Raw genomic sequence first — 26,403 nt, forward strand, 5'->3', positions numbered from 1 at the left:
TTTCAGAATTCCCTGGATTCTGGAGCGTCTCAGTGAATTGGAAACACGCAAATGTGACACTCCTATTCAAAATAGGAGAGAGGCAAAATGTAGGAAAACATAGGCCAGTTAGCTTGACCTCTGTGGTAGGGAAGTTACTGGAATCAATCATTAAGGAGGAGATGACTGAACATTTGGAAAGACAAAGCTCAATCCACCATTGTCAGCATGGTTTTATGAAGGGTAGTTATATTTGACAAACTTGCTTGAGTTCTTTGAGGATGTAACTAGCAAGGTGGATAATGGGGAAATTGTGGATGTAATATATCTAGACTCCCAGAAGGCGTTTGAAAGGGTGCCACATAAAAGACTGATCCAGAAGGTGAGATCGCAGGGGACTGGGGGTAGAGTACTAAATTGGATTGAGGATAGGCTGACTGACGTCGGGATAAATGGGTCCTTCTCTGGCTGGCGAATTGTAACTAGTGGGGTGCCGCAGTGGTCAGTCCTCAGGCCTCAACTGTTTACAATCTATTTAAATGATCTGCAAGCAGGGACAGAGTGTAACATAGCAAAATTTGTGGATGATACTAAAATAGGTGGGAAAACAAGCAGTGAAGAAGAGATAAAGATTTTACAGATGGATATAGATAGGCTAGGAGATGGGACCACAATTTGGCAGATGGAGTTTAATTAAAAATAATCTTTATTAGTGTCACAAGTAGGCTTACATTAATACAGCAATGAAGTTACTGTGAAAATCCCCTAGCCGCTACACTCCAGTACCTGTTCAGGTACACTGAGGGGGAATTCAGAATGTTAAATTCACCTAACAAGCATGTCTTTCGGGACTTGGGGGAGGAAACCAGAGAACCCGGAAGAAACCCACGCAGACACGGGGAGAACATGCAGACTCCACACAGACAGTGACCCAAGCCGGAAATTGAACCTGGGACCCTGGATTTGGATAAGTGTGAGATTATCCATTTTGCCAAAATAATAGAAATGGAAAGCAGATTCAAAATGCATCTGGGCAGAGGGATCTGGGTGTCTTTGTTCATCAACTGCAGAAAGTCGGTTTGCAGGTACAACATGTAATTAAAAAGGCAAATGGAATATTAGCGTTTATTGCAAGAGGACTGGAGTTTAAAAGTAGAGAAGTGTTGTTGCAATTGTATATGGTGTTGGTGAGGCCACATCTGGAGTATTGTTCCCAGTTTTGGTCTCCTTATTTGAGGAAGGATGTGGTGGCATTGGAAGCAGTTCAGAGGAGGTTCACCAGATTGATTCCGGAGATTAAAGGGTTGGTGTATGAGGAGAGATTAAACAGTTTGGGCTTATACTCGCTGGAGTTTAGAAGGATGAGAGGGCATCTGATCAAGGTATACAAAATAATAAAAGGTATTGATAATGTAAATGTAGACCAAATATTCTCCCATGTGGGGCAATCTTGAACGAGAGCTCACAGATATAGATTGAGAGGCGGTTAGATTTAGAAATGAAATGAGGAGGGCCTACTTTTCGCAGAGGGCGGTGAATTTGTGGAACTCACTGCCCCATAGCGCGGTGGAGTCTGAATCATTAAATGATTTCAAGAAGGAGATAGATATATTTATGATAGGGCGGCACTGTGGCGCAGTGGTTAGCGCTGCTGCTTCACGGCGCTAAGGACGCATGTTCAATCCTGGCCCCGAGTCACTGTCCATGTGGAGTTTGCACATTCTCCCCGTGTCTGCGTGGGTCTCACCCCCACAACCCAAAAAGATGTGCAGGGTAGGTGAATTGGCCATGCTAAGTTGCCCCTTAATTGTAGAAAATTGGATACTCAAAATTTATTAAAAAAGAGATATGTTTCTGATAAAAACCCAGTTAAAGGGATATGAGGAACAGGTAGGGAGGGGAATTTGAGACCAGGAAGAGATCAGCCATGATCTGATTGAATGTTGGAGCAGGCTCGAGGGGCTGAATTGCCTACTTCTGCTCCTAATTCCTATGTTCCTATGTAACTGTGCATATTAATGCAACAAAGTTTACATTTAGTGAATTAAAAGGGCTGATTATTGAGCAGTACACCCAAGTAAATTAAAGAACATTTCATGTTCAGGGGCGAGATTCTCCGACCCCCCGCCGGGTCGGAGAATCGCCGGGGGCTGGCGTGAATCCCGCCCCCGCCGGTTGCCGAATTCTCCGGCACCGGATATTCGGCCGGGGAGGGAATTGCGCCGCGCCGGTTGGCGCCCCCCCACCCCCCACCCCAACCCCCCCACCCCCAGTTAGATTAAATCAAAGTGGTACAAGGCAAATTACTTACTTTATAAAAATATTAATGAATGCAGACTCAGTGGATAAGTATTGCACATAACAGAAAATTTCAGCAAGGATTAGGACTGTACTGAAGCCCGTAAAGTGGGAATGTGCTCTTGGTTTCTGACTTTTATATAAAATGGGTGAGAAGAACAAGGACAAATTGGTAATTAAAATGAAGTATTGGTCAGATAACCGAATAAATTTCACACGTAAGTAAACATCTTTCATATAATTCATGTGTAAACTGTTATGTTCTCCACTCAGGACAAAGGAATGTGAAGTTGTAGCACGTGGGGTTCAATGCAAGTAACAACGCAGGTTCATTAAATAGCTGTTAATTCGACAAAGGCTTGACTTAGACTGAGGCAAAGCTCGCGAAGCAACCGATGACGTCACAAACTACACATGTGACTCAAATCTTAAAGTGACCATGGAACAACATAACAATAACGCCAAATATATAGGCCGGGATTCTCCGCCGGTGTGATTCTCTATTATGCCAGTGCCCGGGGGGTTCCCGACGGCGTGGGGCTGCCCCACAATGGGAAACCCCATTGACTGGCTGGCGTAATGGATAATCCTGCCGGCCGGTCGGGGCAGAAATGTGGCGCGGTGGGGCGGAGAATTCCGCCCATAACATCCCTCCCCTTTACTTCTAAGGTCCCATGAGGATTTCTCCGCACCTTTAGGGGCCAAGCCCTTGCCTTGAGGGGCTAGACCCGCGCCGGAGTGGATGGCGCGCCGCTGGCCGGCAGGAAAGGCCCTTGGCGCCACGCCAGCCGGGGCCGAAAGGACTTCTCCGGCCGGCGGAAGTCCGCGCATGCACGGGCATCAGCGGCTGCTAACGTCATCCCCGCGCATGCGCAGGGGGGGTGTCTCTTCCGTGTCGGCCATGGTGAAGGCTGTGGCTGAGGTGGAGGGAAAAGAGTGCCCCCACTCTTGGGGCAGCGTGGGGGCACCCCCCCGGGCCAAATCGCCCCGCGCCCCCCTCATGAACCCCGGAGCCCGTCCGTGCCACCTTGTCCCGCCGGTAAGAGAGGTGGTTTGATTCTCGCCGGTGAGACTGGCATTCCAGCAGAGGGACTTTGGCCTATCGCGGGCCGGAGAATCGCCGGGGGGGGGGGGCGGGGGGTTCGCCGACCGGCGCGTCGCGATTCCCGCCCCCGCCGAATATCCGGTGCCAGAGAATTCGGCAACCGGCGGGGGCGGGATTCACGCCAGTCCCCGGCGATTCTCCGACCTGGCGTGGGGGGTCAGAGAATCCCGCCCCTTGTGTAGAAGTACTGCAGTTTACCCACTTAACTCTGGATAAACTATGATGTTTCCTCTTAGAGACATTATTGTAGGTCCTCAGGATGACATCTGCTGGTTTTAATGGTAGATGATTCAATTTTTGCTTCGCGGTGGTCTCAGGATTTAGGGAGATGGCAGCCCATATCGACCTCCTTTTTATAGGCTGTCCAATTAATTTTGGAACCAAAACTGTTGTTCACCTTGAACTGAAAGTACATTGAACTTCAATTCCTCATTGGATTGATGTGTTGTTCTTATTATTTTTCTCTTCCACACTGTAAATTCTTTTGGTGGAATTATTTTGATTTTCCCTTCTGGTACGTCCTCTTTTTTTCCTTGGACATTCTTTTCCCGAGCAACTGGTTTGCTCCAGCAAGCTTGTGCTGTGTGGCTCATTTTGCCACAATTTTTGTATTGGCAATCTTTGCGCAAGCATTCAGCCAGTGAATAGCCCATTTTCACACAGCATCGACACACCTGTTGCTGGTTAGACTTTGTTTGGGCGGCCATTTTATGGGTTTTTGTGGCTGCTCCGAGCTGAGAAGCCACCTTAGCAGCAAGTTCCATCGGAACAGCTATCTCTAAGGTTATTCTTAAATTTTGTTCAGTTAGCAATCTCTGCTGCATGGCCTCATTCCTTAGTCCACAAACCGCGCGGTCTATAATCATATTATCCAGAGAATCACCAAATTCACAATACTCCGCGATGCACCTTAGGGTCACAACAAATTGTGCTCTCTTCTCTCCTTCTAATTGATTTCTTCTGTGAAACTTAAAACGCTCCGCAATTATTAATGGTTTGGATGAATAATGGTCTTCCAGTATCTTAGTTAATTCTGAATATGTTTTGCTACCAGGTTTCTTAGGTTGGACTAGAATTCGGAGTAGATTAGAAATTTTACTGACAATTGTGCTGAGGAAAGCAGGAACTACAATATTCTCAGAAATCTTGTTAGCTAAGGTGTAGTTATGAATTCTTTCCACATAAGACTTCCCAGGCAAAATCTAATGGCTGCGCTGCACCCAAAATAGGGTGCGACATGGCTCGTAAATCTCACGATAGACCTCTTGCGAGATTTACCCGCTCGCCACGCCTCGCAAGATCTAGCGAGATAAGTAAGCAACATTTTGATTGATATGCATTCGCTGGAGTTACCCAAGGCGTGGGACCTTACCTTCGAACGGGCGCCAGTTAGCCTGCTCTCTACAAATGGGAACCAGGTGTACTGGCATTTGGATGGGTCTCTCAGGCGATTGAAGGCCACTGGGTGGCTGGGCTCTGGACATGGTGGTACCCTGGCACCCAGATGCCACCCAGGCACTCTGGTACTGCCAGGATGCTGGACTAGCAGTTCCAAGGTGGCTGGGTGGCATTTTGCTCACGCCAGGGACCGGGTCGGGGGTGCCCTGCCATTATTAGGTGGGGTATGGGGGGCTTGATGACTCCCTTAAGAGGTGAGTTGGGGCATTGGGTTGTGTTGGAGGGCTTTGAGATCGGGACGCTATTGGTGAGCGGAGTTCCTCAGCGCTAAGGCTCCAAAATGAAACAGAGTCCCGTTAAATAGCGGTGTTTTTCTCAGCGCTATGAGCGCCTGGAAACACCCGACTAAACACACTCGACACGGGACTCTGTTTCATTGCCATTAAATCAAGCTCCTAATCTTTGTATTCTTCATTGTATGGGCCAGTGGCGGCAATCTGTCCAGCAAATTTACAATGATATTGGGAGCTGCTCACCACTTCCCTCCAGGAGTTTCCCTTAATATAATTGTAATGTAAGCCAACCGTGGCAGCTTGTCTTAGATTTAATGCGATGCAGGAAATCTCTCCGTGCCTTAATCCAACTGCACACATGGAGATTTCTGCAGCCTGAACTCCTCGGGGTGCCGGTTTGAATTTTAGGCATGGGCCTTTTTTTTCCTGTTCTGTGCTGCAACCTTACCGGTCTGATGCCAGCTGCAATCAGCTGGCCTGCTGTTGATTCTGCCTCGACATCGAAAGCTTCAATTTCCTTTTCTTGCTTAAAAAGAATTTTATCCCATCCTTTCCGCCGGTATTCTATTTATCCCGTGATGTTCTGCCCTCTCAGGACAAAAGAACTTGAAGTTGTAGCATGTGGGGTTGAATGCAAATAACAACGCAGGTTCATTGAATAGTTATTAACTCTACAAAGGCTTCCTCTCGACTGAGGCAAAGCCCGCGAAGCAACCGATGATGTCACAAACTGTACACATGACTAGACTCTTAAAGTGACCACGCAACAATACAACACCAACCCCAAATAGATAACATAAACATTAATCAACTTTACTTTGATACCTTGCAAAAATGAAAAGCAGTAAGCAAAGTACATATTTCTCAAAAATCGTTGAAGCTAAACAATTTATCTCTTAATCTTGAAGTGAATAAAGAAAGTAATAATATTTAAATATTGCAATTTGTAAAATATGCTTTATTTACATAATTTACCATGACTTGTTTGTCAAGCTTTTGGGAGCATTGGCAGCTTGAAGCTTGTTCCAGAGTCACATTTCTGAATTTAGTGGCGCATCAGCTGCTGTTTCCAGTGGCTTTCAGATAGATTGAAGGAATTCTGAGGCATTATAATCTTAGTAGGGGGGAGGCTCATTTGTTCCAAACCAGTGTGTTGCGCAGATTAACTAGAGAGCTAACTCACTCCCCACGACGCTATGCAATGCTGTTCTGTTGAACACCTGAACGATACCAGATTGTGCACTGTATAATGGTTTTCTGTACCTAGCTGATGCTTTCCTTGTAAATGATCTGGGTGTGTAGCAAAGATAATAAAGTCTCAACACCTGCCCACAGTGGTTAATGTTGTCACTATGCCAATAAACTCTAATACTTATATTATCTAGAGGTAGGTGACAACCCTGTTGGCTACCTTAAGTATCCAGTCTTTAGGATGGATTGATGGCATTGTGTAAGATCTCTTTATTTTAGGGCTGTGGTGTGCACTAATATATTCAATCTTCACTGACATCTCATTATTGTTGTCACTTTTATCTTTCTTTGATATGTGAATATGGAATTTTGAGACAACTCTGAAAAACTAAATATGGAAGAGTCAGTTATAAATACATAAAATGGTGGGCGGGATTTTCGGCTCCCATTTGTTCAGGCAGCTTTGGTGACAGGACCGGAAAATCTCCCGAGAGGCCCAAATCACGTTTTACATCAGGGGGAAGCCTCGTCGCGATTGTCTCTGCATCCCGTCAGTGATGTCACAGGAGTCCTGACATTCACCATCGGGTGCACTACTATAATAAATTTGAAACACATTATCAGGCTTCTAGGCCTGATCATTCCCCCCACCCATGAGATAATCCATTCACTGGCGTGAGGGCATGTCGGTGTGAACTACAACTGGTCTCCCACGGTATGTTCCTGTTGAGCAGACCTCCCAGAGGAGCTGAGGTGAATGCAGCGCTCAGGGGGGAGAGGGCAAAACCCAGGCAGTACCCGAATAGGGATGAGGGAAGTGCCCAGGCAGTGCCAGGAGGCAGTACCCAGGCAGTGCCAGAGCAGTGCCAGGGTGCAGTGTCAGAGGAGAGCCTGAGGTGGCGAGGGGGCTGGGGGGTCTCCAGGCTGGATTCCATGTTAACTTCTGTTCACCGGAACAGTCATTAAAAATGGTGCCCCAATCTTTAAAAAACAAAGTTCCTGGCGAGGCAGACTCTGATTGCCGACGTGAAGTCCTGGGATCCGCCCCTTGATGTTTTTTCACTGTGTTCCTAACAATATGATCCAGTCTCAGTTCCAATTTGGTCTGGGAGCAGAACAAATCAAACTCAGCTCTGCTGCTGATATCTTTCTAACCATGTATATGGTGACTCCAGGGTGACATGCTGCCTCTCTGGTGTCAGGGTTCGGAATGTCACTGAATGGCTTCAGGGCTCCTGACCGGGGATGGTGATGAGGCAGAGGTCATTGTACATGTTGGTACCTGTTGTACCATCAATGACCACGAGACGAAATGGTGAAACTAATGAGGCTTTATTGCACTAGATGTTAAACCTCCTGCAGCTGGAACCAGAATGGAAGCAGCGCAGGAGAGCATACACTTTTATACAGTGCCTGCTGGGAGGAGCCAGCCGGCTGGGGTTTACTGTATTTACTGTAGTACAGTGGCAGTACCATAATACACGTAGTGTGTGACCAGTGGTGTTTACCACATTCACCCCCTGGTTAAAAAAAAATCCAGCGGGGGTGAAAGCAACGTTGCAGGTTAAGTCTGTCGGGGGCTTTGACCCTCTTCCGCGATCGCCTCAGGCCTGGTTATGGTGTGGACGTCGATATGCGTACCTGCGACTCCGGGAGCATGTTGTCCTCTTCTTCTACACCCTGTAGTGGATCCGGTGAGGGGATGGGTGCTGCTGGGGTGGGGGCTGCGGTGAGGGTCGCTGGTGGGAGGGTGAACGGGCAGGGGCGGGGGAAGCATCCAGAGGGGGAGGGGACGGTACCAGGTCGGGGATGATGGTGATTGTGGATGGGGATCCAGCAGGTGCCAGGTCCCGGAGGGAGACTGTGTGCCACGTAGGCGTATTGTGGATTCGCATGGAGGAGGACTTTTTCGACAAGGGGATCCGATTTATGACTTGTCGCATGCTTCTGGAGGAGGACGGGCCCAGGAACGGTCAGCCAGGTTGGGAGCGAGACACCGGAGGTGGACTTCCTAGGGAAGGCAAACACACGTTCGTGAGGGGTCTCATTAGTAGCAGTGCACAGGAGCGACCAGATAGAGTGGAGCGCATTGGGGAGGACCTCCTGCCAGCGGGAGACCGGGAGATTCCTAGACCGAAGGGCCAGCAGGACGGCCTTCCAGACCGTCGCGTTCTCCCTCTCCACCTGCCCGTTTACCTGGGGGTTAGAGCTGGTTGCCCTGCTCGAGGCGATGCCCTTGCTGAGCAGAAACTGACACAGCTCATCACTCATGAAGGAGGATCCCTGATCGCTATGGATGTAGGTGGGGAAACCAAGCAAGGTGAAGATGCTGTGTAGGGCCTTGATGACCGTGGCAGACATCATGTCGGCATGGGATGGCAAAAAGGAAACGGGAGTACTCATCAATGATATTGAGAAAGTGCACGTTGCGGTCAGTGGTTGGGGAGGGACACTTTGAAGTCCATGCTGAGGCGCTCAAAGGGGCTGGAGGCCTTCAACAGATGCGCTCTGTCTGGCAGGTAGAAGTGTGGCTTGCACTCCGCGCAGAGTTGGCAGTCCCTGGTCACGGTCCTGACCTCCTTGATGGAGTAGGGCAGGTTGCGGGTCTTGATAAAATGGAAGAACCAGGTGACCCCCGGGTGGCAGATGTCATTGTGGAGAGCCCGGGGTCGGTCCACTTGTGCGCTGGCACATGTACCACGGGATAGGGCATCTGGGGGCTCATTGAGCTTCCCCGGGCGATACAAGATCTCGTAGTTATAGGTGGAGAGATCGATTCCACACCTCAAGATCTTGTCATTCTTGATCTATCCCCGCTGTGTATTGCTAAACATGAAGGCAACCGACCATTGGTCAGTGAGGAGAGTGAATCTCCTGCTGGCTAGGTAATGCTGCCAATGTCGCACAGCTTCCACAATGGCTTGGGCCTCCTTTTCGACAGAGGAGTGCCGAATTTCGGAGGCACGAAGGGTGCGGGAGAAGAAAGCCACCGGTCTGCCCGCCTGCTTGAGGGTGGCGGCCAGAGCTACGTCCGATGCATCGCTCTCCACCTGAAGGGGAACGTCTCGTCGACCGCGTGCATCGTGGCTTTGGCGATGTCCGCCTTGATGTGGTTGAAGGCCCTGCGGGCCCCAGCCGTCAGGTGAAAGACTGTGGACTTGATGAGTGGGCGGGCCTTGTCCGCATAATTAGGGACCCACTGGGCGTAATATGAGAAGAACCCCAGGCATCGTTTCAGGGCCTTGGGGCAGTGGGGGAGGGGGAGTTCCAGGAGGGGGCGCATGTGGTCGGGGTCGGGCCCTAGGTCTCCATTTTCCACAACGTAGCCAAGAATGGCTAAGCGGGTGGTGCGGAAAACGCATTTCTCCTTATTGTAGGTGAGGTTAAGGCGTTTGGCGGTATGGAGGAATTTCTGGAGATTTGCGTCGTGGTCCTGCTGGTCGTGGCCACAGATGGTGACATTATCTAGGTACGGGAACATGGCCCGCAGCCCGTACTGGTCAACCGTTCGGTTCATCTCTTGCTGGAAGACCGAGACCCCATTGGTGACGCCGAAGGGAACTCTAAGGAAGTAATCGAGGCAGCCATCTGCTTCAAATGCAGTGTATTAGCGGTCCTCCAGGACGCTGGGGAGCTGGTGATAGGCGGACTTCACGTCAACTGTGAAGAAGACTCGATACTGCGCAATCTGATTGACCATGTCAGATATGCGTGGGAGGGGGTACGCGTCGAGCTGAGTTGATGGTCTGACTGTAGTCGATGACCATCCGGTGTTTCTCCCCAGTCTTAACTACCACCACTTGAGCTCTCCAGGGGCTGTTACTGGCCTCAATGACCCCTCCTGCAGAAGCCATTGGACCTCCGACCTGATAAATGTCCTGTCCTGTGCACTGTACGGTCTGCTCCTCATGGCAACGGGCTTACAGTCCGAGGTGAGGTTTGCAAAAAGTGAGGACGAATCGATCTTAAGGGTCGTGAGGCCACAGAGGGTGAGGGGGGCAGGGGTCCGCCGAAATTCAGAGTAAGGCTCTGGAGGTGGCACTGAAAATCAAGATCTAGTAACAGGGCAGCGCAGAGGTGGGGGAGGACGTAGAGTCTGAAGTTACTGTACTCTACGCCCTGTATGGAGAGGGTCGCGACGCAGTACCCACCGATCTGTACGGAATGGGATCCGGAGGGCAGGGAGATTTTTTGGGTGATGGGGAGGACCGGGAGGGAGCAGCACCTTACCGTAGCAGGGTGGATGAAACTCTCTGTGCTCCCGGAGTCGAAGAGGCAGGTCGTCTCGTGCCCATTGATCCGTACAGACGTCATAGCAGTCGCGAGGTTGCGGGGCCGAGACTGATCAAGGGTGATGGAGGCGAGCTGCGGAAGATGTTGGGAGTTGTTGGGCTGGTCGGCGATGGCGGAGGTACCGGCGGGCCTCGAACGGCCAGGCGAGCAGGGGTCCTGAGACGCGGTCCAAGATGGCGCCGAAGATGGCGCCGCCCACGGGGCGCACATGGTGAATGACATCCACCCATGGGCCACACATGGCGGGCGGCGGCAAAGATGGTGGCGCCCCTGGATCGCACGTGCGGGGTGTAGCGTTGCTGGGCCTGGAAACGGCAGCGACTGATCGGGCCTGGCAAAGGGAGACAAAGTGGCCCTTCTTGCCACATCCGTTGCAGGTCGTGCTACGCGCTGGGCAGTGTTGTCTGGGGTGCTTGTTCTGGCCACATAAATAGCAGTTGGGGCCTCCTGAGATGGCCCATGCGGCGCAGGCTTGCAGCGTACCCGGATTGGAAGATGGTGGGGCCCATGACGCCCACGAGGGTGCCGCGTGGTCGGAGGTGTAGGACTCTAGATTGCGGGAGACCACTTCTAGGGAGTTAGCAAGCTGTACAGTCTCTGTAAGGTCGAGTGTACCACCTTCCAATAATCCCTGGCGAACGTAATTGGACTTAATGCCCGTGACATAGGCGTCTCTGATCAGCAGTTCTGTGTGCTGGACTGCCGACACTGCTTGGCAATTACAGTTCCTACCAAGTATCCGCAGAGCACGCAAGAAATCGTCCTAAAACTCCCCCGTGAGTTACCGTCTTGTGGCCAGGAGGTGCCTGGCGTACACCTGATTCACAGCCTTGATGTACTGGCCTTTTAGTGATGCCATCGCTTCCGTGTAGGTTGCGCGTCCCGAAGGAGGGGAAAAACCTGTGGACTCACCCATGAGTAGAGGATCTGGAGCTTCTGCGGGTCTGAGAAAGCTTCTGTGGATGCTCCGAGATATCCTTCAAAGCAGGCTAGCCAGTGCTCGAAGGTGGCTGTGGCGTCGGCTGCGGGAGGATTCAGCTCCAGGCGATCAGGCTTCATTAAGACGTTCATCTCTAAAATTCTAGTGCAATAAATTGAAGTACCATCAATGACCACGAGACAAAATGGTGAAACTATTGAGGCTTTATTGCACTAGATGTTAAGCCTCCTGCAGCTGGAACCAGAATGGAAGCAGTGAGGAGAGCATACACTTTTATACAGTGCCTGCTGGGAGGAGCCAGCCGGCTTGGATTTACTGTATTAACTGTAGTACAGTGGCAGCACCGTAATACACGTAGTGTGTGACCAGTGGTGTTTACCACAGTACCAATGACATAGGTAGAAAAGGGGATGAGGCCTTGCATCAAGAATTCAGGAAGTTAGGCAGCAGACTAAAAAGCAGGACCACTCGGGCTGTAATCTCTGGATTGCTCCCAGTGCCACGTGCTAGCGAGTACAGAAATAGGAGAATACCACAGTTGAATGTGTAGCTTAAGAGTTGGTGCAGGAGAGAGGGTTTTAGATTCCTGGACCACGGGGACCGTTTGTGCCACCGTGACAGGTGGCACAGTAAAACTCGCCCCTTGCATGAGAAAATGTATCACCAGCAGGAAACAGCACAAGATTTACAATGTTATGTTCAGGGTCATGTACAAGGAACAATAATCTCCGTCATGCAGTACAAGAAAAAGGAGGTTATGCTGAATAGTTAGACCTCAGCTGGAGCATTGTGTACAGTTCTGGGGCTGATAGGAAGGATATGAACACATTGGACAGAGTTCAGGGGCGTCATTCTCCAACACCCCGCCGGGTTGGAGAATCGCCGGGGGCTGCCGTGAATCCCGCACCCGCGGTTGCCGAAGTCTCCGGTACCGGATATTCGGCAGGGGCGGGAATCGGGCCGCGCCGGTTGGCGGGGCCCCCGCTGGATTCTCCGGCGTGGATTAAACCACCTTCTGAACGGCGGGACAAGGCGGCGTGGGCGGGCTCCGGGGTCCTGGGGGGGGGCGTGGGGCGATCTGGCCCCGGGGGGTGCCCCCACGGTGGCCTGGCCCGCGATCGGGGCCCACCGATCCGCGGGCGGGCCTGTGCCGTGGGGGCACTCTTTCCCTTCCGCCTCCGCCACGGTCTCCACCATGGCGGAGGCGGAAGAGACTCCCTCCACTGCGCATGCGTGGGAAGCTGTCAGCAGCCGCTGACAGTTTCCCGCGCATGCGCCGCCCAGCAATGTCATTTCCGCACATGCGCCGTCCGGAGATGTCATTTCCGCGCCAGCTGGCGGGGCAACAAAGGCCGTTTCCGCCAGCTGGCAGGACGGAAATTTCTCCGGCGTCGGCCTAGCTCCTCAATGTTGGGGCTCGGCCCCCAAAGATGCGGAGCATTCCGCACCTTTGGGGCGGCGCGATGCCCGTCTGACTGGCGCCGTTTTGGGCGCCAGTCGGCGGACATTGCGCCGTTTCTGGAGAATTTCGCCCCTTATTTCCCCCCTGTTCCAAATTTTAGGTAGAGAAGAGATGACAATGCAGATGATAGAGAAGATGATGAATCCGCAGCTGGAACCCGAGGTTACAGTTGTTGATAAATCAGAGCAGTGCCCCATATGGGAGGATGTGTTGAGAAAGTATGTAAAGGGGAAAGGATGGCCCCTTTGGTCGAATTTTTGTGCAAACACCGAGACAGGTCCAGGAAAGATAGGACGGACTTGGTGGGAGAATCGTTGTGAGATATATAAGAAAAATGCAGTAAAGTTTAGAAAGCCAATGGTAATAGCGTGCTGCTTGGCACAGTTGTGAGGCACCGAGGTGGTCGTCGAGACGCTCCGCAGTCAGTCAGCAGAGAAGGAGGAAGAGAATGAGGGAAACGGTAAAGAAAGCGAGAAAATTATTGAGGAATTCCGGGAGAGGTTAGCCGCCAAAGACAGGGAAATCGCCATTGTTAAACGCGCCCGCCAATCTTGCATAGTACACCTTAGCAGCGTCCAAATCCAGTACGCCAAGGCCTATCAGGATACACAGCGCATAGTGTTGATAATAGAGGAGACTGAACACCAGGTCACCCAGTAAACAAAGAAATGCGGCGATTTACAGGCAGCTTTAATATGGCTCCACCAGTCCACTAAAGAACAAACGCAGAGCAGCGTTGACCACGTTAAATACCAGCGGAAAATCGATAAGCTCCAGTTGCTACTTTCAGTTCATAATGGTTTTATTCGGGACAGACGAGACAGATGAAGAAGAGATAGCAGATTGGGAAGAGTTAATTGAAAGCGCGCAAATGTATGTTAAAGGAATGGAAAGTCAAAAGCAGCCGCCACGCATCCCAAAAAGAAAGGCACCAGCAGCACCGGCTGCACAGGTCGCACCAACCCCCACAGCTGCCCCGACACCCATGAATCCGGTCACCACGGAAAGAAGGATTAAAGACCAAGCAGGTCTAGATATCACCTACACCACCCCACTTTCGGTAACCCAGTTAAGGAACGCTTGCGGCACAATTACTCTATTTCAGCCCACCGCAGACCCGCATAGCTTCTTTGAGGAGGTGCGCCAGCAAAAGATCATGGGCGAAATTCTCCCGAAACGGCGCGATGTCCGCCGACTGGCGCCCAAAACGGTGCCAATCAGACGGGCATCGCGCCGCCCCAAAGGTGCGGAATGCTCCGCATCTTTGGGGGCCGAGCCCCAACATTGAGGGGCTAGGCCGGCGCCGGAGGAATTTCCGCCCCGCCAGCTGGCGGAAACGGCCTTTGTTGCCCCGCCAGCTGCCGCGGAAATGACATCTCCGGGCGGCGCATGCGCGGGAGCGTCAGCGGCCGCTGACAGTTTCCCACGCATGCGCAGTGGAGGGAGCCTCTTCCGCCTCCGCCATGGTGGCGGAGGCGGAAGGGAAAGAGTGCCCCCACGGCACAGGCCCGCCCGTGGATCGGTGGGCACTGATCGCGGGTCAGGCCACCGTGGGGGCCCCCCCAGGGGCCAGATCGCCCCGCGCCCCCCCCCAGGACCCCGGAGCCCGCCCACGCCGCCTTGTCCCGCCGTTCAAAAGGTGGTTTCATCCACGCCGGCGGGACAGGCAATTTATCCGCGGGTCTTCGGCCCATCCGGGCCGGAGAATCCAGCGGGGGGGGCCTGCCAACCGGCGCGGCGCGATTCCCGCCCCCGCCGAATATCCGGTGCCGGAGACTTCGGCAACCGGCGGGGGCGGGATTCACGCCAGCCCCCGGCGATTCTCCGACCCGGCGGGGGGGTCGGAGAATGACGCCCCCTGTACGGGTTAGATGAGTGGGAGGAAGTAAAATTGACTGTAATGAGTCTCAGCCAGTCAGTACAATCAGCTTTGCCAGACCCCCAAAACGTAGGAGGAGGAACCCGAGAGGAAATGAAGGCCGCAATATTAGACACTATCGGATACAACAAAGGGGATCCGGTAGAAGGTTTGAACAAATGCAGGCAAAAGAAAGGGGAACATCCGACCGCCTTTGCCGGTCGCCTCTGGATACATTTCAAGGCAGTATACTGAAATTTAAACCGCACTCACCTAGAAGGGGCTGTTTAACACAGGGCTAAATCGCTGGCTTTGAAAGCAGACCAAGGCAGGCCAGCAGCACGGTTCAATTCCCGTAACAGCCTCCCCGAACAGATGCCGGAATGTGGCGACTAGGGGCTTTTCGCAGTAACTTCATTGAAGCCTACTTATGACAATAAGCAATTTTCATTTCATTTCATGAGGAAGAAACCACTAAATGGTCCCGTACCTTCGTTTCGCATGCCACCGAAGCAGAGGAAAGGGTTTGCGCAAATTATGACCCGGCAGATACCACACATAATGAGATTTGGGTACTTAGACGCCTATCCAGGGCATGGGAACAGTCACTTCAGGATCAGATGGACCAGAACGGATTAGAAGCCACAATGTACCCAGTCAGAACTAGCCAGGAACCCGCATGGATAAATGAGGGCAGAAGAGAGGAACATAACCCCCGAGAACAGTATCCCAGAGCACAAGCCCCAGCCCACGCACCACGAGGTTCATGTTACAATTGTGGACAAGTAGGACATTTTGCCCGTGATTGCAGACAAAATCCCCCACACCAACAACAACCCCAACAGCCCAACCCCCCACCCAGAAACAATAGGCCAGACCACGATCGGCAGCCACGACAGCTCGAAGGCAACGCTCGCCCCATGCATAACATAAACGCGTGATCAGATAACCTTGCTTATAACCCTCTAGATTGACGGTGTCCAGAGTTTGCAACATGGGTCTGTGACACGCGCTGGGATAACGTCGGAAAACTGGTAGTCACAGGCACAGTCCGGGGACAAGCAGTTGACTTTCTTTGGGACACACGAGGATCCCGAACCACACTAAACTCAGCAAACCTATTCCAAAACACACCCTGGCCCACCACAGATACTCAGTGTATTCACAAGCCACATGCAAGAGGGATACATCACAGCCCCTATATCTGTTCAAATCGGAAACGTAGTCACTACCCACCTCGTTGTTCTAGTAGACCTACCCCCGACTGCAGAACGCATCCAAGGCATAGACTTTATGAACTCACGTAACCTCTCCTTCGACCCTGTAAACAAGTGTGTCTGGCGAATGTCCAAGACAGCTAGAGCACCCAGTAGGAGATTACAAAAACAGGATTTGCTCAGTAGGGGACTATTGGTTTCACCCTTCGGCAATTAGCACAGACGACACCATTAGACGGGTATTAGCCACACACAAAGGGGCGTTTGTCCAACACAAGCGGGCACATTCCAGGTACGATTATGATCTCAGGTCCTGACCCCAAACCACAGAAATAGTATGTATTTCCACAGCAGGCTGAGGGCAAAATTTTAAAGGTAATTAACACTCTGTTAAAACACGGAGTGATTTGAGCCGTAGCTTCCATTAATAATGCCCCGATTTGGCCCGTAAAGAAACCAGATGGTTCATGGCGACTCACCATTGACTACCGCGAACTAAACAAAGTTACCCCTTTAACAGCACCCACCGTTACCACGGGTCCCGCGACCATGCTTAAGCAGGGAGGGCAAGCAAAGTATTTCACCGTGCTGGACATCAGCAATGGTTTTTGGTCCATTCCCCTAGATCGGGTTTGCCAGTATGAATACGCATTCACTTTTCAAGGACAACAGTACACGTGGACGTGTCTCACCCAAGGCTTCCATAATTCCCCCTCCATTTTCCACAGACAGCTAGCTGCTGTTCTTTCCCAATTCTCCCACCCCGAATGCCTAATTCAGTATGTAGATGACCTGCTCCTGCAAACCGATACTAGGGAAGAGCACGTGGCTCTATTGGCCGAATTACTGACCCTGCTCCAGTCCATCGGATGTAAGGGAGACCCCAAAAAGCCACAGATATTGAGGGAAAAGGTACTTTATTTAGGCACCACTATTACCCACAGCAAATGTGAAATTGGACAAAAACTAATTGACTCCATTGTGAACTTGCCCCTGCCCCGTAATGTAAGTGCACTCCGCTCATTTCTAGGTTTAGTGGGATACTGCAGAAATTATATAGATAGTTTTGCCACCAAGGCCGCCCCGCTCTCAGAGCTTCTGAAAAAGAACATCCCATGGAATTGGCTTCCCCAGCACACAGACGCCATAGACGATTTAAAACGCGCCCTAGGTACAGCTCCCGCTTTACAAGTCCCCGACCCCGACTTGCCCTATGCAATAGAGGTAGCAACCACCGACCGAACCCTCTCAGCAGTGCTGCTACAGGAACGCCAAGACCGATTAGGGCCGGTAGCCTATGCCTCTAGAGTTTTAGACCCCGTAGAACAAGGATTTTCTGCCTGTGAACGACACTTGCTTGCAGTCTTCTGGGAAGTCCAGTACTTTGCCTACATTATGTCATGATATTCAAACACACACATCATGATAGACACACCAACAGACAAATCAGAACACACAACACCACAACCAAACACAGACAAGGACAGGGACAGTATAACAGGACAAACACGACACCTGGTGGCCAGTAGATCTGGGGACAAGGACAAGGACAGGACCTGTATTAACATCACAGACAGGGAGTTCCCACGTGCAGAGTATCAAGACAAAACTGTAGATAGTAAGTTTGAATAAAACAGCGTTGTACCAAATACAACTGTGTTGGCTCATCTGTGTGTCAGAACGCCCAACACCACACATTACAGGCCTCAATCCAGTCACGATATTAACCGAGCACAACTGTTGTTAGACGGCAAACTAAAGGATGGTTCAGTTAGCCAGATCAGAGCAGCTCACTGGATACTCTTATTACAAGGCAGGGATATTTCTGTGAAACGCACCAAGACCCACACGTTCTTAGCAGACAATTTAAAATATGCAGGGACCCCACACGAATGCCAGATAATTGCAGCCACACACCCCACAGGACCATTTGTTCCCAAATCATTACAACCACGTGTAAACGGTGAGACACAAAGTTCCCAAGACACAGGGGACACAGTAAAGATCTATGTAGAGGCTCCTCCACTGTTGAGGATGGAGTAAGAATCACAGGATGCAGGATTTACATGGAGGACTCACAGGGACGCCCACTAGAGGAGGTATCTTTAAAATTACCCAGCCACTTGGGTTCGCAGGCAGCCGAACTGGCAGCCATAGCTTATGTAATTGATCACCCAGACTCCTTTCCAATGCCTGCGGACATACACTGCTTGTATGTTTGCAACAGTCTGACAGAATTCCTTCCCCTACGGGAATCTCGAGATTTTGTATCTGCCGACGGAAAACCCCTACCCTCCGCCCCTCTCCTGAAACATATTCTTAAAAAAGCCACCGACTGCACATATGGCATCATTAAAGTAAAGAGCCATCACCGCACCTCCCCCCCTCCCCGCCCCCCCCTCCTGGGAATCGCAAGGCCGACGCTTTAGCTAAAGCTGGATCACGCACTGGTCACTTGTGGCAACCCCCCCCCCCAAGTGTGAACAGATACATTCAATCCAGGTCTCCCAAACCAATATTGAGGATTTATCTCAGGCACAAAAGCAGACGTCTGCCTCAAACTGACACTGAACGCACCTACCCAGCCCCCTATGATCAATGGAAGGACACACTCCCAATACAGGACAGAATAGTGTTAAAGGACGGAATTTATGTGGTCCCCACCCAAGAGAGAAACCAGTTAATCTACCAATTCCATGACGGACACGGACATCAGGGAATAGACACAACCATTGCCCATTTAAGACCCTTGTGCTGGCGCCCGAATTAAAAAGCGATGTCACACATTATGTCGACAATTGCCTCATTTGCGCCCAGAACAATCCAGAACATTATGCAAAGAAGGGGCAATTAAGACACACCCGACCTGTAGAAGGCCCCTTGGCAAATCTGCAAATTAATTACACTGGTCCCCTCCCCCCCCCCCCCTACAGAAGCGGTTTCAAGTACCTGCTGGTCGTCATAGATACATTCACAAAATGGGTCGAAGCATTCCCCACACGTTCAAACACAGCAAAGAGTGTAAAATTTTGACCCATCAGATATTTACATGCTGGGGTCTTCCACGCAGCATTGAGTCAGATCAAGGTTCCCACTTCACCAGCAGAGTAATGCTAAATGTTTGACCACTTTCGGAAACAAATAGAAATTCCACATAGCCTACCACCCCCAGTCCAGCGGCATTGTAGAGCGCATGAACCGCACTTTAAAAACGACCTTTAGGAAAATGGTACAGCAGAACAATTCCACTTGGGACACGGTATTAACCTTTGCTCTCATGATTATCAGGAACACTGTTTCCAGTTCCACAGGTTTCACCCCCCACACCGTTATGACAGGGAGACACAAGAAAGGCATTGAATATTTATTTGGGCTCGATTTGGAAAATCCCACAGTAACCTCGCTCACCCACGAAAAAGCAGTCCAACAGGTCACAGAAAACATTAAAGCGGCACAACTAGCTGCTGCTGTCTGACTAGGCGCTAGGAAAAAGCAGAGTAAAGCCAGCTTTGACAAAAAGGTTCACCCCATAGAGTACACAGTCGGCCAGCAAGTTATGATCTCATTGTACAACCCCAGCTCCTTCCTAGCACCTACATTCGTAGGTCCCTACTCCATCTCTGACAATGTAAGCCCCTCTGTGTTCAAGATAGCGTACCCCAATGGTAAAACTGGTTGGTTCCGCATCAACCAACTCAAACTCTACAGATCACAACGTAGCCACGCCCACCACTTAGCCTTGGTAATGGGAGAGGATGACGCCCTGCCCACTGACAACTCAGCCCGATGCCCACTCCAACCATCCCCCTCCTCCGGACGAAACTCTCCCCTCGACTCCGACCATAATCACTGGTTTCAACCTCGAACTTGACTCTGATGAGAGCCTCCCAGATTTTACTACCATCCCTCGCGAACTCCCCACCGTCAGCTACCTTAGCACCTGGAAAGACGCCTTGGATTTTTCCGACCCCTTGTACCACCGTCCCCGCCCAACGACATTTCCTACGCCCACTCCCAGCAACATTGCTTCCACTTCCAGTACACAAGTTCCCGACTACCTTCCATCACACCACTACCCCGATACTCCTTTTTGGCACCGTGACAATTCCTACAGGTTGGCATGGCATGACAAATCGGACCACCCACAGGCCTACATGGCTACCACCCGGAATCTGCAAACACGAGTCTGGCAACCAGGAGAAGGTGATGATTTAAGCGATGAGCACCTTCTGGGAAATGATTTAACGGAACTGATGCACGCAAATATTTGAGGTGTCCAGGTGTTGAGAAACGGACACCACCTAAGAATTAAGGTGTCTAAATTTCTGATGGAGCCTGCCCATCTTCTTGTTTTAACCTCCTCTTCTCTCCAAAACACGGTTTTAATCTATGTCGGCCCAACACTCGACTATGCAGTCATAATTACTCTTCTGCTTAAACCGTCAGATGCGGTCTACTGACCACTGGCAGTTGAATGCACTACAATACGACTATAGATTCTTCCTGTTCATCCCGGTCACCCAGGTAGGGAGTCACGACACTGATCCCCGCCCTACCTGAGGGCTCCAAAATTATCCAGTCAATCACGCGAGGGTAGTGGAGTAACGGCACTAACCCCCGCCCTACCTGGGGATCCCACCCATTCTTGTCCCGCAGCGCCCCACACGCACCCCACGTTTCTCATCATGCTCTCTGGAATGGTTTATTACACCCTTTGCTGCTTTGGGCAGGTCTTGAATCTTCCTTTCTGCTCCACATCTAAACCCTTGTTTCTTCCACTGTCCTTTCAGACCCTTTTCAGTCATCTCCAAATGCTATTTACACTTAAAACACTGGTTGCTGAGCACTGCTGCTACCTCTGCGCCCCTGGGACGAAACTCTATAAAACTGGCCGTCCTGAAATTCGGCTGGTTAAGCAAAGCCTCAACCTCCCATAGTTGCTAGTAAAGATGGAGGATGGTCGAAGAAAGCATCCACCCACTCCTTGCATCGACCACACAAGCTGTGAGACACTTGAATACTTGAATTGAGACACTTGGATTAGTACCTCCCCAAATTTCTTTTAAAAAAAACAAATTGGGAGAGTTACACATGGTGACAATCATAAAGGGAAACTGGAACGAAGAGAGGGAGAGACTAACACACACAGATATTAACCAACGATACTGACATGATACTATGCTTGATTCCCTAGGGTTATATGGAAACCAGACACCGCAGGATGTACCCAGCCCCCATGATCTCCGTCTGGATAATTGCCGCACTCCAAGCACAAGATACCCAAGACTTTCCACAGCCTGGTGGTCTGTGGTACCGTCCCCCAGAAGCAGGGGAATGTGAGAGTGGCAACCTAGCGTCATACTTGGGTGCAATAACCAACGGACAATTTACAGAAAGCCCAACGGGTCCACATCAGAATGTTACATTGGCGCAACCGGAGCAGAAGACTGGTGGGAACTTACTGATGAAGGGTGCCCCGAAATTGGATGTTTAAATAAAATTGCAGGGACCATAATAAGAATCGGACAAAATTGCCCCGGGACACCCACTAAAGGTAATTTGGCAATACACATAATTAGAGTAGGACCTAAGTCAGCCCCGAGCGACACCATCCCACAGACCACCTCCAGTCAGGATACCACACAACAACTGTTAGAGATAGAGACCGAAACCCCCACCTGGTGGGAAGACATTGCAAAATGGAACCCACCCTCGAACATAATAGAGACCCTCCTCCTGATTGCAGTAATCTATAGTGTAGTCCTCACATTCAAACTCCGTTAATGGAAGGCAAAAGCCTCCCGGCCCCCATTATACACAGTTCGAGCCCCCCTCTTTGGAATCCAATGGAGAATGTACAGCTTACAAAACTGTGATAACCGCTGCAAAATGGACCCTTTATACCTCTGTACTGATCAAATATGATAAGAAGGAAGAATATGGTGCTGCTGTTTAAGTTTTGTAGATTTCGTATTGTGGATAAGTTCTTTATGTAAAAACAGCAACATGAGTGTAGCATAGAAAGCTTAGTTAGCAACCAACCGTGTTGTATGAATTTAAGTTTAATTACTTTATATGAATTTAATTTGCTATAAAATAGCCAGTTGCAGTGAATTGTTTTAATGAATATATGTGATAAGGTATTAGGTAAAATTGTACAGTGAATTCTAGGACAGAGTAGAGTAGGACCTGAACTGACTGACCAGTGGCCAGCGTGATAAGGTAGACTACCGGATCAAGACTGTGATCCACCACGCTTCGCATTCAGGATCAAGAGGACGGAATGTAGCCATGTAAAATGGCCACCTGCAAAGGACCATGGGAAGTGTGGTCAATTTGGGGTACAGGCAGGTACACAGACTCTATTTATTGTGGAAAGAAACCAGACTTTGCTGAAACTTGCATCCATTGAGAATCAATTCCCATTTTCCCCAAGACAATAGCATTCGCATTAAGGACCATCAACGATAACAGACTAACTGGCACCATCCCCCTTATTTGGAAAAGGCCTACATGCCTGGAACAATGATAGCAAGGACCCGCCCAGCCATCGAGGTATCCGCCCCCTAATTGGCTCAGATCGATGAGGGTAATTGAAAACCCTATCGATCCATTGGACCTGGAGTAAGGACCGCCCAAAAGGGCGCGAAAGAGATGAAGGGTAAAAAGCCCTGCGCACTAGAGTTTGGTCTCTTTTGGACGGCCTGAGTGCGACCAATTGCAGCATATCAACTAGCCAAGTTCTTCCGCCTCCGCCATGGTGGAGACTGTTGCGGAGGCGGAAGGGAAAGAGTGCCCCCACGGCACAGGCCCGCCCGCGGATCGGTGGGCCCCGATCGTGGGCCAGGCCACCGTGGGGGCACCCCCCGGGGTCAGATCGCCCCGCGCCCCCCCCCAGGACCCCAGAGCCCGCCCACGCCGCCTTGTCCCGCCAGTAAATAGGTACTTTCATTTACGCCGGCGGGACAGGCAATTTATCGGCGGGACTTTGGCCCATCCGGGCCGGAGAATCCAGCGGGGGGGGCCCGTCAACCGGCATGGCCTGATTCCCGCCCCCGCCGAATATCCGGTACCGGAGACTTCGGCAACCGGCGGGGGCGGGATACATGGCGGCCAACGGCCATTCTCCGACCCGCTGGGGGGTCGGAGAATGACGCCCAAGATTTTTATTGAATTCAAATTTCACCATTTGGCAGGATGGCAGGATTTGAACCTGGCTCTCTGGATTACTAGCCGAGTGACAATACCACTATGTCACCGCCTCCCAGTTCAAAGATGTGCAGGTTAGGTGGATTGACCATGCAAAATTGCTTCTTAATGTCCAAAGATGTGGTTAGGTGGGATTATGGGGATAGGGCGGGGGATTGAACCTAGATAGGGTGCTCTTTCTGAGGATCGGTGCAGACTCGATGAGCTAAATGGCCTCCTTCTGCACTAAAGGTATTCTATGGGTCTAGAATGCACTTTCTGGCGGTGTGGTGGAGACAGATTCAATTGAGGCATTCAACAGGGCTTTAATTGATTACTTGTATAGAAACAATGTGCAGGGGTACAGGGAAAAGGAAGGGGAATGACACTAAGTCCTGGTGCTTGTTTGGAGAGCTGGTGCAGACACCAAGTGCCAAATAGCCTCCTTCTGCACTGTAACAATTCTGCGATTCTGTGATCATTAAACAATTTCAACAAATTGGAATAGAACAGAGCTTTTATTCTATTATAGCTGGAAAATATTTCCCACAACCCCATTTAAACATTTTGTTTTGAAATTATTGCATTTAATTCCTAAAAAATCAAATAATACAATTATGACTAGTCGACCTGAATGTAAAGTATGTCTCAGCATCTTACGGATGCGTTGGCATGAATAAACTAATTATCACTATCGATTTATTGGAATGACTTCTACTTTGACCACATTCTGCTTTATGTAGCCAGACATTGATTTTTAAGTACTGTTGTATCATTTAAGGAATTTTCTTCTCATAATGAAACATCATTAAATACATCAGGTCATTCACACATATTGCGATGAGAATAACAGATAATAAAATATCAAACAGACAGGTCCACACAGATGTCCACGATTATAAGAAGAACATAAGAACATAAGAACTAGGAGCAGGAGTAGGCCATCTGGCCCCTCGAGCCTGCTCCACCATTCAATGAGATCATGACTGATCTTTTGTGGACTCAGCTCCACTTTCCGGCCCGAACACCATAACCCTTAATCCCTTTATTCTTCAAAAAACTATCTATCTTTATCTTAAAAACATTTAATGAAGGAGCCTCTACTGCTTCACTGGGCAAGGAATTCCATAGATTCACAACCCTTTGGGTGAAGAAGTTCCTCCTAAACTCAGTCCTAAATCTACTTCCCATTATTTTGAGGCTATGCCCCCTAGTTCTGCTTTCACCCGCCAGTGGAAACAACCTGCCCACATCTATCCTATCTATTCCCTTCATAATCTTATATGTTTATATAAGATCCCCCCTCATCCTTCTAAATTCCAATGAGTACAGTCCCAGTCTACTCAACCTCTCCTCGTAATCCAACCCCTTCAGCTCTGGGATTAACCTAGTGAATCTCCTCTGCACACCCTCCAGTGCCAGTACGTCCTTTCTCAAGTAAGGAGACCAAAACTGAACACAATACTCCAGGTGTGGCCTCACTAACATCTTATACAATTGCAGCAGAACCTCCCTAGTCTTAAACTCCATCCCTCTAGCAATAAAGGACAAAATTCCATTTGCCTTCTTAATCACCTGTTGCACCTGAAAACCAACTTTTTGCGACTCATGCACTAGCACACCCAGGTCTCTCTGCACAGCAGCATGTTTTAATATTTTTTCATTTAAATAATAATCCCTTTTGCTGTTATTCCTACCAAAATGGAAAACCTCACATTTGTCAACATTGTATTCCATCTGCCAGACCCTAGCCCATTCACTTAGCCTATCCAAATCCCTCTGCAGACTTCCAGTATCCTCTGCACTTTTTGCTTTACCACTTATCTTAGTGTCGTCTGCAAACTTGGACACATTGCCCTTGGTCCCCAACTCCAAATCATCTATGTAAATTGTGAACAGTTGTGGGCTTTTTTAGTAGCTTTCTGTTGCCCCCTATAGATTTCCCAGTCCTCTAGCCTCCCACTAATCTTTGCTACTTTGTATGTTTTTTCCTTCAATTTGATACTCTCCCTTATTTCCTTAGATATCCACGGTCGATTTTCTCTCTTTTTACCGTCCTTCCTTTTTGTTGGTATAAACCTTTGCTGAGCACAGTGAAAAATCACTTGGAAGGTTCTCCACTGTTCCTCAACTGTTTCACTATAAAGTCTTTGCTCCCAGTCTACCTTAGCTAGTTCTTCTCTCATCCCATTGTAATCTCCTTTGTTTGAGCACAAAATACTAGTGCTTGATTTTACCTTCTCACGCTCCATCTGTATTTTAAATTCCATCATATTGTGATCGCTCCTTCCGAGAGGATCCCGAACTATGAGATCCTGAATCAATCCTGTCTCATTACACAGGACCAGATCTAGGACCGCTTGTTCCCTCGTAGGTTCCATTACATACTGTTCTAGGAAACTATCGCTGATACATTCTATGAACTCCTCCTCAAGGTTGCCTTGACCGACCTGGTTAAACCAATCGACATGGAGATTAAAATCCCCCATGATAACTGCTGTACCATTTCTACATGCATCTGTTATTTCTTTGTTTATTGCCTGCTCCACCATAATGTTACTATTTGGTGGCCTATAGATTACTCCTATCAGTGACTTTTTCGCCTTACTATTCCTGATTTCCACCCAAATGGATTCAACCTTATCCTCCATAGCACCGATGTCATCCCTTACTGTTGCCCGGATGTCATCCTTAAATAACAGAGCTACACCACCTCCCTTACCATCCACTCTGTCCTTCCGAAAAGTTTGATACCCTCGGATATTTAACTCCCAGTCGTGACCATCCTTTAACCATGTTTCAGTAATGGCCACTAAATCATAGTCATTCACGATGATTTGCACCATCAACTCATTTACCTTATTCCAAATACTACGAGCATTCAGGTAAAGTACACTTATGTTGGCTTTTTTACCTCTGTTCTGAATCTTAACATCTCGATCAGTAACCTCTCCTAAGTTATATTTCCTCTTAACCTTTCTCCTAATTTTCCTTGTCGTCGAACCCATATCTTCCTGTAACAACCTGCCGCGTCGCTTACCATTAATGTTTTCACTTCCCGTTTTATTTCTTTTAGTATTCCTGGTCCTATTCACTGAGCTCCCCTCAGTCACTGTACCTTGTACTGTCGCCTTTTTTGATTTTTGACTATGGCTTCTCTGCCTTACACTTTCCCCCTTAC

General features: G+C 49.8%; 1 protein-coding gene across 3 annotated transcripts in view; it reads right to left on the minus strand.

Annotated features, from left to right (window-relative positions):
• The window catches only part of znf804b (zinc finger protein 804B), a 935,803-nt gene that overhangs the window by 96,282 nt on the left and 813,118 nt on the right, over positions 1-26,403 (minus strand). The window contains exon 1 of one of the 3 annotated variants that reach the window (XM_072508671.1): positions 5,522-5,764. The exons of the other annotated variants lie outside the window; for them this stretch is intronic. The gene's annotated coding sequence lies outside the window, so the exon portion shown is untranslated. Of the gene's footprint in view, positions 1-5,521; positions 5,765-26,403 lie in introns of those variants that run through there. 3 annotated transcript variants of the gene reach the window in all.

The sequence above is a fragment of the Scyliorhinus torazame genome, chromosome 6, assembly GCF_047496885.1.
Source record: "Scyliorhinus torazame isolate Kashiwa2021f chromosome 6, sScyTor2.1, whole genome shotgun sequence".
Taxonomy (NCBI): Eukaryota; Metazoa; Chordata; class Chondrichthyes; order Carcharhiniformes; family Scyliorhinidae; genus Scyliorhinus; species Scyliorhinus torazame.